This window comes from Taudactylus pleione, unplaced genomic scaffold, assembly GCF_031769625.1.
Source record: "Taudactylus pleione unplaced genomic scaffold, aTauple2 ptg000003l, whole genome shotgun sequence".
NCBI classification, from domain to species: Eukaryota; Metazoa; Chordata; class Amphibia; order Anura; family Myobatrachidae; genus Taudactylus; species Taudactylus pleione.
Window position 1 is genome coordinate 1,422,249 of NW_028284406.1, and position 12,066 is coordinate 1,434,314.

Below are 12,066 nucleotides of genomic sequence, written 5' to 3' on the forward strand. Positions count from 1 at the left end.
CCACTGAGATCCCTGCATAAATTGATTGACCTGTTGTGGCTGATAGCATTGATCCACTCCACGAGGATCATTACAGCAGTTGGCGACCATCTCTTCCCCGGTATTAACTTTGTTTGTCATACCCTGCTTCTACTAAAATCTCTTTTGTGATTTACTTTTCTACTCTGCTCCTTTCCCTCCCGATGTGTTATCTTTACCCTCCCAGACCACCTTCCCGTCCCTAGTCATATCTATCTGGCCTTGTCCAAGCCCAATTCTTGAAATTTCCAGCTAACAGCGCAAATATACTTCTGCACAAACAATGGTACCTAATTATTGCAGAACACACTGTTTTGATGCTCAGTCTTTTTGACTTCCTAAGCCTCCCACTGTATATTTCATTATTGTTTCTGAACACCGTTGGCTTTGTGACATGAATAATTGTGTAAACAAATTGTTTATCGGTCTGTCTACCAGTGAATGACTTCAACACCATTTCTCCAACGATCCTATGATCCTAATACATTGCTCTGTGCTCCATAGCTTATTTCAATTTATATTTGTCATTTAAGCAGGATGGTCCTGTCGGGGGCTTAATATTTTGTTATGTGAATTGCTCTTTTCCCCACCACTACCCCCCAATATTTTCTTTTTTAATTATTTATTTATTTGTTGTGGTACTGCTATTTTTACGCAAAGGATCTGCATATTTTTACGCAAAGGATCTGCATATTCCTCAAATGGAGAGCATTTATCATTTAAGCTTTGACAGCTTAGGCAATCACAGCGGACCTAGGCATCTAATCGTGTGCTACTTGGAGAGTTTGGCTGATTGCAGATATTTAGAGGCCCCCCGTGGAAACCAGTTCCTCATTGTATACCCTTATAAAACCTTGATATTTTTCGATTTTTCTCACACACGGACAGCATTTAACTTTTCCCCTTTGTGCCCTTGTATTGTGTTTATGTTATACATGATTCAAGACCCTCTAGGTGCTGTCACAAATAGATTGATATCTCATACGCTACATTGCCTATTTCATACTGGACCTAAATTTACGACTAAGGCAATTGACTACTACCATTATATTAGTGGCTTTGATACACATCTGTTTGTTTTCTTCCCTTAATTATTTTCAGTTATAGCCTATCGTCCCTATATGGCCTATTGGAATACATAATTTTTATGTTGAGAGATTTTCATTATACATATTTAAAAAAAAAAAAATTCAGTGTAAGTTTATTATTTATTTTTATTTTTCTCCCCGTATTGAGATTCCATAATTGTTTTATTTTACCCTCTATCTTATTAGCAGATACTTAAGTTGGATGCAGTAAATTTTGTATTTTATTTGTAATGTTTGTTCAAGATGTGCCTGACTCTCCCTGGTCCTTCAACCTGAGACAGTTATGTTTATTTGGTTTAGGAAAATAAGAAAAGTGGTTGAGGCATAGGTATTTTGTTGCATTTTAGTTAATACTATGTCTGATAATTGTGAAACACATATGTAAAACAAATAATAGTTTTTTTCTATCACTCACATATGTATTACATTTTTCTCACTTTGGTTACTGGACAGATTATGTTTTTTTTTTATCTCGTCATTCTTTGTATTTCTGTCCAATTTTTGATATGTACATGACTTTATATTTGTAGCAATATGTCATGCTTCAATGAAAAGATATAAAAAAAAAAAAAAAATTGTAGTTTGGCTCACTCACTGTGCCCTTTAACTATGATGATGTTCCGTTATACTACGTTTCTATTTGTTTATTTTAAATTCAATATTGTTTAGTCAGGGCCGGATTAACGGGGGGGGGGGGGGGGGGCGACAGGGGCGATCGTCCCTGGGCCCCCACACCTGAAGGGCCCCCACACCTCAAGGGGTTAAAGTGAACCGGAGGAGACGGAACCAGTTCCGCCTCCTCCGGCCAACCTAACCCCGGAGCCGCAGGGAGGCACCATTTGCCAGACGCCCTCTGATTGTAACCAGCGGGCGCCCAGCTCACTCCCCGCAGCGGCAGCCGGGGACTGGACTGGAGGTCTCCGGCTCACGCAGTGCACTATGGGAGAGACGTCGACGTCTCTCCCATGGTGCAGAGCAGCAGCCGAGCGACGTGGACGGCAGCAGGAGCGGGGCTTAAGGTAAGTAATAGCTCTTTTTTTTTTTTTTAGTGCAAGCGGCTATTGTACTGGTGGCATTACTTAGGGGGAGCATTACTACTGGGGGCATTACTCAGGGGGGAGCATTACTCCTGGGGCATTACTCGGGGGGTAGCATTACTACTGGGGGCATTTATACAGAGGGTACTACTACAGGGGGCATGACTACTGGGGCCACTACCACAGGGGCCATGTCTACTGGGGGCATTACTACTGGGGGCACAACTACAGGGGTATTACTACTGAGGGCATTTAGACAGGGGGCATTACTATTGGGCACACACAGGGGGTATGACTACTGGGGGGCATTACTATTGGGGGCACAACTACAGTGGTATTACTACTGGGGGTATTAATACAGGGGGCATTACTATTTGGGACACTACCACAGGGGGCATTACTACTTGGGGCATAACTACAGGGGGCATGACTACTGGGGGCACTACTAATGGGAGAATTGCATAGGGGGCACTACTATTGGGTGCACTGCATAAAGGACACCACTACTGTGGGCACTAACACTACTGAGGTCCCCATTGCACATACCGCCAGTTCGTCACATTTAATAAGGGCCCCCACGTTTGTTGCCCAGGGGCCCCCACAGACCTTAATCCGGCCCTGTGTTTAGTAGATCCCCATAGTCTGTTATGACCTTTTAGCTGGTCTGAGGTCTACTCTGCTGTTCAAGAAATATTGTTACTCATAGATCTGTCTCATGCTGAATCTCTTCATTTGTGAAAAATTTGTAATTGTCTCTTTTTTGGAAGAATTATATTAAAAAATCAATACAAAATTATTTTAAAATACTATTTACATTAGCACTGAGTAATACATAATGCCAGGTTCTTGTCAAACTGCTGTGGGACAAGGTTCAATTATTAAACTTTTTTTTTATCTTTCTTTGTTACGTTTTCCTACACTGTAGTTACACTTTTTAAAAAAAAAATATTTTGGAAACAATTGTTTTGAGGTGCGGGTCACCTTCAGCTTTCACACCTCAATGTAGTGTTTATAAAAGGTTGATATTAAATATTTGCACTGTTTTTTAATTGTTCCAAGCCTAAAATATTCTGTACTATTTATTTAAAAAATATATTGTTTCCTAATAGGAAATAAACATGAAGCTATTGATGTACTATGATGAAGAAAACTTAGGGAAATTCCTCATTATTGCTTCTCTTTGAACTTGTCTTGCTTTTGGCACAGTTGTACGGCACCTGTTACACTGCTCTCTCCTGGTTTTAAGAATAAAAAGTTGAATAAATAATAACTTTTTACGGGTTTATTCTAGGGATGTGCAGGCTCGGTTCTACTCGGTTCCGTTCGGTTTTTTTTCCCGAATCTTATTGGGTTTCAGCTGTCACGAGTTTTGGATAGCCAATAAGATTCGGTAAAAAAAAACGAACGGAACCGAGTAGAACCGAGCCTGCACATCCCTAGTTTATTCATTGTGTCTGCTTATACTTTTTCCCAAGTGGGGCGGCAGAAGGCTTTATCACACTCGGTTGTCCTCGTTCTAGACTTTGGGGTCTATTTACTAAGCAGTGTTATGAGACAGAGTGAAAAGTGATAAGTCTATGATAAGGCACCAGCCAATCAGCTCCCAACTGCCATCTCACAGGCTGTGTTTGAAAAATGACAGTTGGGAGCTGATTGGCTGGCACCTTATCACTTTCTTATCACTTTTCTCTCTGTCTCCTAACACTTAGTAAATAGACCCCTATATATTATATATCATTTTTTTCTCCTGGTTAGACCAAAATAAAATGAGAATATCTAAATACTGAGTGCTATAGGATGAAAATAAATTGACACCACCTGCGCTTACTCTGGAGATACTAATATAAGCCGCGGGCACTAGGAGTAATTCTTGCTCCCAAAATACATAGATATAAACAAGAGTTGTGCCTGCGCTAGGTAGATAATGAGGCAGTGGTGAAGTGAATAAATACTGGTTGATATGTACAGATGGTGGGTATCTCGTTTATTGATAGGGTGCAGAAATATCATGGAGTCACAGTGCTCCTTCCTGCTAGACAAATGTGATGCAGATTGGGGAAAAAGGGAAAATAAAGTGGTGGGCTAGGGGGAAGGGAATGGGGCTCAAGGATAGGAACCGGAGACCCCTAAGTCCAGTGGTAGGGACCGGTGGCTAACAGATGGGGTTACTCGTGTGCAGCCGTAACCCTGTCTGAAAAAAAGGGTAATGTCACATATAGGGGTCTATTTACTAAGCAGTGTTAGGAGACAGAGTGAAAAGTGATAAGGTGCCAGCCAATCAGATCCCAACTGTCATTTTTCAAACACAGCCTGTGAGATGACAGCTGGGAGCTGATTGGCTGCAGGCACCTTATCACTTTTTACTCTGTCTCCTAACACTGCTTAGTAAATAGACTCCACAGTATCAAAATTGATTAAATATAAAAGAACAAATTAGTCTTAAGCAAAAAAAAGATGATGCGATTGGAAAAAAAACTACAGTCACTGCGGTAGTTGCGCTCTGCAGGGGCGGCGTCCTGTGAGTGCTATAGAACTGTTCAAAAGTGATCGCATTAGGACGCATCGGTGTGCCGGGACATCAGACAGGCCCCAGTGCTAGAGCTGGGGCGTGGTTAATCGCGGGGGAGGGGGCGACCACATGCCTTTCAGTGTATTGTTCTGACGGGGGACAATCACGGGCCCATCCAAATCCAGGATGTGTACAGAATAAAATGATTTGGTCACATATCTGTTTGGACACTCAGGATTCTATAACAGCATATAATAACAACATATGTAATGTTTACACCTATTTACACCTGTTGTAGTATTAGGACTAAACCAAACCAAATTAAATGTGCAGCTATTTATGTCCTACTGAAATCTGTTGTTTTTTTTATTTTATAAGAGAGTTGTTTGTTGTTGGTGTTTGGTCATTATAAAGTGAAGTCTGAGGGATATACTGTATATACTAAAGTGAGAGTTTTTAGAAGTGGATATGTTGCCCATAGTAACCAATCAGATTCTAGCTATTATCTTGTAGAAAGTGCTAGTTAAATGTTAAGTAGATTCTGATTGGTGGCTATGGGCAACATCTCCATTTGTCATACCTCCCGTTTTTCTGGGACTGTCCTGCTGTCCCACCCACGGGCCACAGTGTCCCACGGTGGGGTGGGAAGTTGGGGAGAGCACACATCACTGCTCTGCATAGCAGAGCAGTGGGTGTGCAGGATGAGAACAGATGCTGTGCGCATGCGCATGGCTTCTGTTCTCTTGTGTACGGACTGCCTGGGGGCTGCCCAGCATCTCGGAGTGTGCTGGGCACGCCCCCAAAGTGATGAAAACGGGGGAAGCCGCGAGGCTCCTTCCAGTTTTCTGTAGGTTCCGTCCCTTTTTCCAAAAGCCACGCCCCCTTTTCGGGTGCGCGCGTATTTTATCCTTGAATTTTGTCTTGTTTTATACCTACAGAATATTTGCAGTGGTGTGTGTATAATACAGGGAATAGCAGGGTGCATACACTGGGCTCCACCCTATTAGGTGCGAGTAGGGTCCTGCAAGTCGTTGTCATGGCGAATTTGCATTGCATGATGATCTCCCCCAAACGCTGATAACCTGTCACTCACTTTGTGAGTGGGTTCTCTATGCGTGCCTAATCGCAAGACAATCGCAGTGTGGCTTGTACGCTTGCACAAGGTCAAACAATCGCTCGATCTGTGTGAAAATGCCATTGCGTACATTTCTGAATCTAGCCCTGTTTGTCTGCATGTGCCATTGGCATTACTCTCTCCGTCAGTCTGGCCAAGTGATTCCCATCCGAACTGTGCCTCCTGCCTTGATTACAGGTTTTCAGGCGCCCAAGATGGCTGCCTCACCTTTTACATGCTCCTGAACATCTCCATAAAACAGCTTAAATTCTACAAAAGTGACATTAGAAGCACAAGAAATATCCAAGGACTTACCTTTAACTGGTACTGCACTATATGGACATCTTTCCAAAATCAACGGATTGCATCCCTGCACTGAGATTCACATTGGATTGGATTGAAACCTCTGCCCTCTCCACCAGAACCCAGACTGGCATTACCTCTGCAGTGGACACCCCAGAGCAAGGTACTGTGGAATACAAATTATCTTTGGCTCCAGCTCCCCCCTAAGACATCATTCACCTCTGTTCTCTGCTCAGCAAATAACTGTTTTTTTGCACTAATAATCTAAAATACAGTATCCCCAGTCTCTGAAATCTGGAAGTCTGGTCATTTTAAAACACAGGATCCCATTTTTTTTTTTTTTCTTTTTCCCCCTGGAGACATGTTATCTTTACCCTTGCACAGAATATCTACTTCAAAAGGAGTCTCACACTGGGATTTTCACACCTATACAATAGGAATGGCTTCTAACACCTTTCCACAAGCCTGCTTTGCCCTGGAATACTTTGTGTAACTAAATCATCAACTGAAAAGACAAGTTAGCTTATTAGATACTCCTTATTCAAAATATACCTTTTGTACAAGAGAGAAGCAACTGGACATAGCAATGGCCAAATTATATAAGTCTGCTCATGAATCCCATTATAACTTCTGGATCATACACAGAGTTGAGAAAACAGAAAAATAAAAACTACTTGATCTTCTCTCATCATCAAATGTAATTCGTGCTCTCTCATCCATGACCCAATGTATAGTTACACCTCCAGCTTTATGCTTTCACTCCGCCCACCACGAGCAGCAGTTCCTATTGATCCAGCACAGGCTTCCATTCTTAAATCCCTTGGCATTTTCAAAAAAACTCAACGGGGCAGTTGTGGGAAGCGAGGACAAAAATCTCTTATCCGCTGTAACCACCAAGTTCCTTGCCTTCAGGTTCACCAGTCTCATATAGGAGACAAATAGAAATGGTACCTATCAAACGGCCCTGTGCTCGGAAGAACAGATCATTAAACTCCCGCTCTGTGACTGACATCCCCAGAGCTCCCACACTCAATATAAAGAAAACTACAGGCACTCCGGTATGCCCAATCAGGTCTGTCCTTTGTAATGCCAGATCTATAAGAAACAAGACTGCCACAATTGCTGACCTTATTGAATCTGCAGATCTTGCCTGTATTACAGAGACTTGGCTAGATGAAAATGCAGCACCAATCTTGGAAGCTGCAGTTCCAACAAATTATTCTGTCATTCACAACCCAAGACTTAACCGCAGGGGAGGGGGAGTGGCCATCTGCTTTAGAAAAGCACTTAAACTTAAGGTCCACCCATTGGAAATGACTCACTCATTTGAGTGCATCGCTGCTCGGAGTTCTACAGAATTAGGATTCAGAGTACTTCTCATTTACCGCCCCCCTGGAGATGGAAAGATATTTCTACAAGAATTTGCAGATATTGTTGCTGGACTAGTTCTGGAGCATCAAAGATGGCTGATCCTTGGGGTGATGCATGGGTTGATGATGAGCTCTCACACCTTGGCCAAGATCTCCTGTGCACAATGAATGCTCTGGGCCTCACACAAGTCATCCCTTCGGCTACTCATATAAGTGGTCACACTCTTGATCTTGTCTTCCAGATTGGATTAGATGTCTCTGACCTAAATATAAACCCAGTCATGTGGTCAGACCACCACTCAATTCACTTCTCAGTTGTAACCCCTCAAAATAGAACTTTACCCATGGAGTTGACAAGGTATCGTCCAAGGAGGGGCATGACTCCCCAGGCTCTTGCAGCAAACCTGGATCTTTCTGCGGTAATGGGGGCCTGTGAAGATCCTTGTTCCCTTGTCCATTACTATAACAGGGATGTGACAGCTACAATGGATATAATTGCCCCTGTGCGTATACGACCCCTCATACCACACCGTCAAGCCCCTTGGTTTGACAATAGTGTTGGTGAACTCAAGAAAAGGGGGCGTAGACTTGAAAGACAATGGAGGAAGACGAACCTGGTAGAGGATAAGTTAACACTAATCAAACATATAAGAGAATATCAATCAACAATCACCCGTAAGAAAACAGAGTTCCTTTCAAATGAGATCAAGGCAGCAAACAATAGGCCGGCTCAGCTTTTCCGTACAGTGGAGATGCTTTGCAAACCAGTATGTCTGCAGCACGATGAAACCCTCTCCCAGTCAAGATGCAATGAGTTTGCAAAATTCTTTGCAGATAAAGTATCCTCCATCCGGGCTGGAATCCCCACAGTGCCATCAAAGGAGTGCCAAACTACCAAGCCTGCTAAGGTAAGCCACCAGTCTCCCTGGAACAGCTTTGACATAATGGATGCAAAAGACATTGCTAAAATTATCAAAATATTGCGACCCACCACCTGTGATCTGGACCCTGCCTCAACCAAGCTTCTCATAGGGTGTATAGACATTATTGGCCCTGTAATTGCAAAAATAGTTCAATGCTCTTTGCAAACAGCCATTTTTCCAGAACCACTAAAGGAAGCAATTGTTAGACCACTTCTTAAAAAACCTAATTTAGACCCCGACTGCATGACCAACTATAGACCAGTATCAAACCTTCCTTTTCTAGGAAAGGTCATTGAGAAAGTGGTGGCAATGCAACTGGAAACCCACCTGTCTACCCATGATATTTATGATCCATTCCAGTCAGGATTCAGGAGAAGACATAGCACTGAAATAGCCCTGGTATGTGTGCTTAATGATCTTCTGATGGCAAGAGACAGAGGTGATTGTTCAATCTTAATCCTTCTGGATCTCTCAGCAGCATTTGATACTGTGGACCATGGGATTCTAATTGAGCGCCTGAAAAATTTCTGTGGACTGGATGGCACAGTCCTTAGATGGTTCAAATCATTTCTCACTGGCAGGTCACAGAGAGTTTCTTCTGGAGTAAACTCTTCATCACCAGTGTCACTTCCATGCGGTGTCCCACAGGGTTCTATACTATCTCCCATGCTTTTTGCAGTATACATGCTGCCACTGGGTGAAATAATCAGATGTCTTGGCCTGGTTTACCACTGCTATGCAGATGATACACAACTGTACCTGTCCTTTGCTCCAGGTACAAATGACCCAATAACAACCCTAAATGGCTGCCTAGCTGAGCTTCAGGAGTGGATGAGTGCCAGTTGGCTGCGACTGAACCCTGATAAAACAGAGGTTCTTTTGATAGGTCACAGGACAGGGCTACAGCATAGCCAACCAACAGGACTTACGCTTGGGGGTTCCGAATTACAAACCACTAAACATGTGCGGAATCTTGGTGTTGTCCTGGATAGTGGCTTGACACTTAAATATCAGGTATCAGCCACATTCAAATCCTCATTCTTTCATCTGGGGAACATAGCTAGAATCAAGCACTTAATTCCCTCAGAAGATCTGCCTAAAGTCATACATGCATTTATATCATCACGCCTAGACTACTGCAAAGCCCTCTACCTCGGTCTCCCAGCAAAAGAATTACACCGCTTGCAGATGGTACAAAACGCAGCTGCCAGGCTATTAACCAACCAGCCCCGTTCCAGCCACATTACACCCATTCTCTACTCCCTTCACTGGCTGCCTGTCAGATGGCGAATTGCTTTCAAGATTGGATTAATAACTTACAAAGCCCTTCATGACCATGGCCCAGGGTACCTGAAGCAGCTTCTGATTCCCTACTGTCCCACTCGATTACTGCGATCCGTTGACGAAGGACTATTAACAGTACCTAGAATCTCACGGAATTCGTCTGGGGGTCGAGCTTTCAGTTTTGTGGCTCCAACCTTATGGAACTCACTTCCCCGCACAGTTCGAGAGGCCTCCACTCTAGAATCCTTCAAAAATAGACTCAAGACTCACCTATTCACCCAAGCATTTCACTAATGTCCCTTGTTTAAGCTTGTTTTGTATTTTGTACTGTAAATGTAAAGCACTTTGAGTCCTTTAGGAGAAAAGCGCTATATAAATAAAATTATTATTATTAATTATTATTGAATAAATCATGTGAACGACTGTGTATACACTACAGCTACTGTGTTTCCTCAAAGCCCTGTGTCTCCTGTCGCTCATGTGTATTCTTAAAAGCACCTCGGCAATTTTTGTTAAAATAAAAAATAGATTTACTTTTCTCTGCGAGCCGTGGGTAGCTGGGGGTATGGTCTATGTCCCAACGAACCCTAGGTGCCTGTTTAGTATACCTAACTGGTAATCCGGCCTTGATGGTAGGCCAGGGCCGTATCTATAATGGGTGCAGGGCAGGCCCTCCCGATTTGGCCACTCCCGGCCCCCTGGAATCCCCCAATCCTCCCGACCTCCCCCCAAAATAAACTTGAAACCCCTGCAGCAGGGGGGCCGGTGACGCGATTTGCGCTCAATCGTGTCTTCGTGGCCCCGTCCCCTGCTTCACAATGCTGAAAATAATGGCAATGTGAAGAGATGGCAGGGCTACGATGACGCGATCGTGCGGCCCTGTCCCGGCTCCGCCCCAATGTGATGTTAGTGACCGGCCACGCCCCCCACTGTTAGCCGACAATCAGCTCCCTCCCGGAAGGAGGGAGCTGATTGTCGGCAAGTATGATGCCCCACACTGCACACCCTGCACCCATATAATTTAAAACTCACCTGTCCGTGGTCCGGCGTCGGGTGTCAGCACTGCACAGAACACCGGAAAATGGCTGCCACGACCATTTTTTTGGCGTTCTACGCATGCACAGTAGTCTCCGGGCACACTCTAGTGCCCAGAGTCTACTGATTCTGTGGTGGCCGACCAGCCGCGTCAGTCGTCTGCCAGGGAGAGAGGAGGGGGCCCTGCATGAAGAATGCACACGGGCCCCCTACTATCTTAGGATGCCCCTGTGGTAGGCAGTTTCGCTGCAGCAACAGGAGAATCATTACACTGGTAGGTGGAGCCAACACAAGTCGGCAGACTCAGCTCACCAGTGGGTGAAGTAGGGGCAGTGGCTATGTGAGTGGTGCAGCTCAATCCAGCAGCAGAGAGTTTGGAAAGTCCTATTCTAGTTGGGTCACTTCCCCTGTCCCCTTCTTATCTTATGCCTATATTTTTGTGGATGGAGGGGCCAGCATAAATGCTGTTCAAAAAATCATGGTGACCACCATAGAATACTGAGAGCTTCACAGCAATTAATATACAATACCGAGAGCTTTTGTCATGATGAGTGCCAGTATCTGGGTTAGTAACAATGAAAGTGTCAGTTATACCACTGCATCTTGGGTCAATGTTATTTTGTTTACAATAACACCTTCACTGACGTCCAGGTGTGAACAGGTGATAGGCATTCGTTCATCAATGTGGTGAGGACCGAGAGGACAAATACTCTTGGCTAGACAGACAGGCCCAAAAGGAGGAGCATCATTTGCTAGTGGGGATTCTCGACTGCAAATCTGATCAGACGTTGATATTCTTTCCAGATTGGGACATGAAGATGTGCAGCTTCAATATGTCTGGAAGCCAGAAACTCATTCTGATTTTAAATACTCTATCTTCACCAAATACAGATTTGAATATAATAATTAAGATGCCTTTCTGATGTGGCTGCTGAAATAATTAGTACCACCTGTGGATCTATTAAAATGTGTCAGCCAGTAATGAATACACCTGTGCACCTGCTGGGTGACCTGCAAAACGTGGACTGTGTGGGGTACTGAGGACCGAGTTTGAGAACCACTGACATGGAGGATTATTTTTCTGCCAAAATGCATGATGATGATGATACTGTATGTGTGTATGGAGATGGGTGGCTGTTACAGGGGGTCCAAGATCCAATATGACACACAGGCTCACTGTCGTCTTAAAACGCTACCAAGTGTGTAAGCCATACTGTAGCTTTATATTCCTGATTTATCGTTTCCTACAAACAAGTTACCTTGAAACACAATGTTATTGTGTACTTGTCATTTTCTATCTTGGTGTGGAACAATACTGTGATTCATTGTGATCTGTTCTGGATTACTGTGTTTGTTTAAATGCACTGACTGGCACAACTGAAATA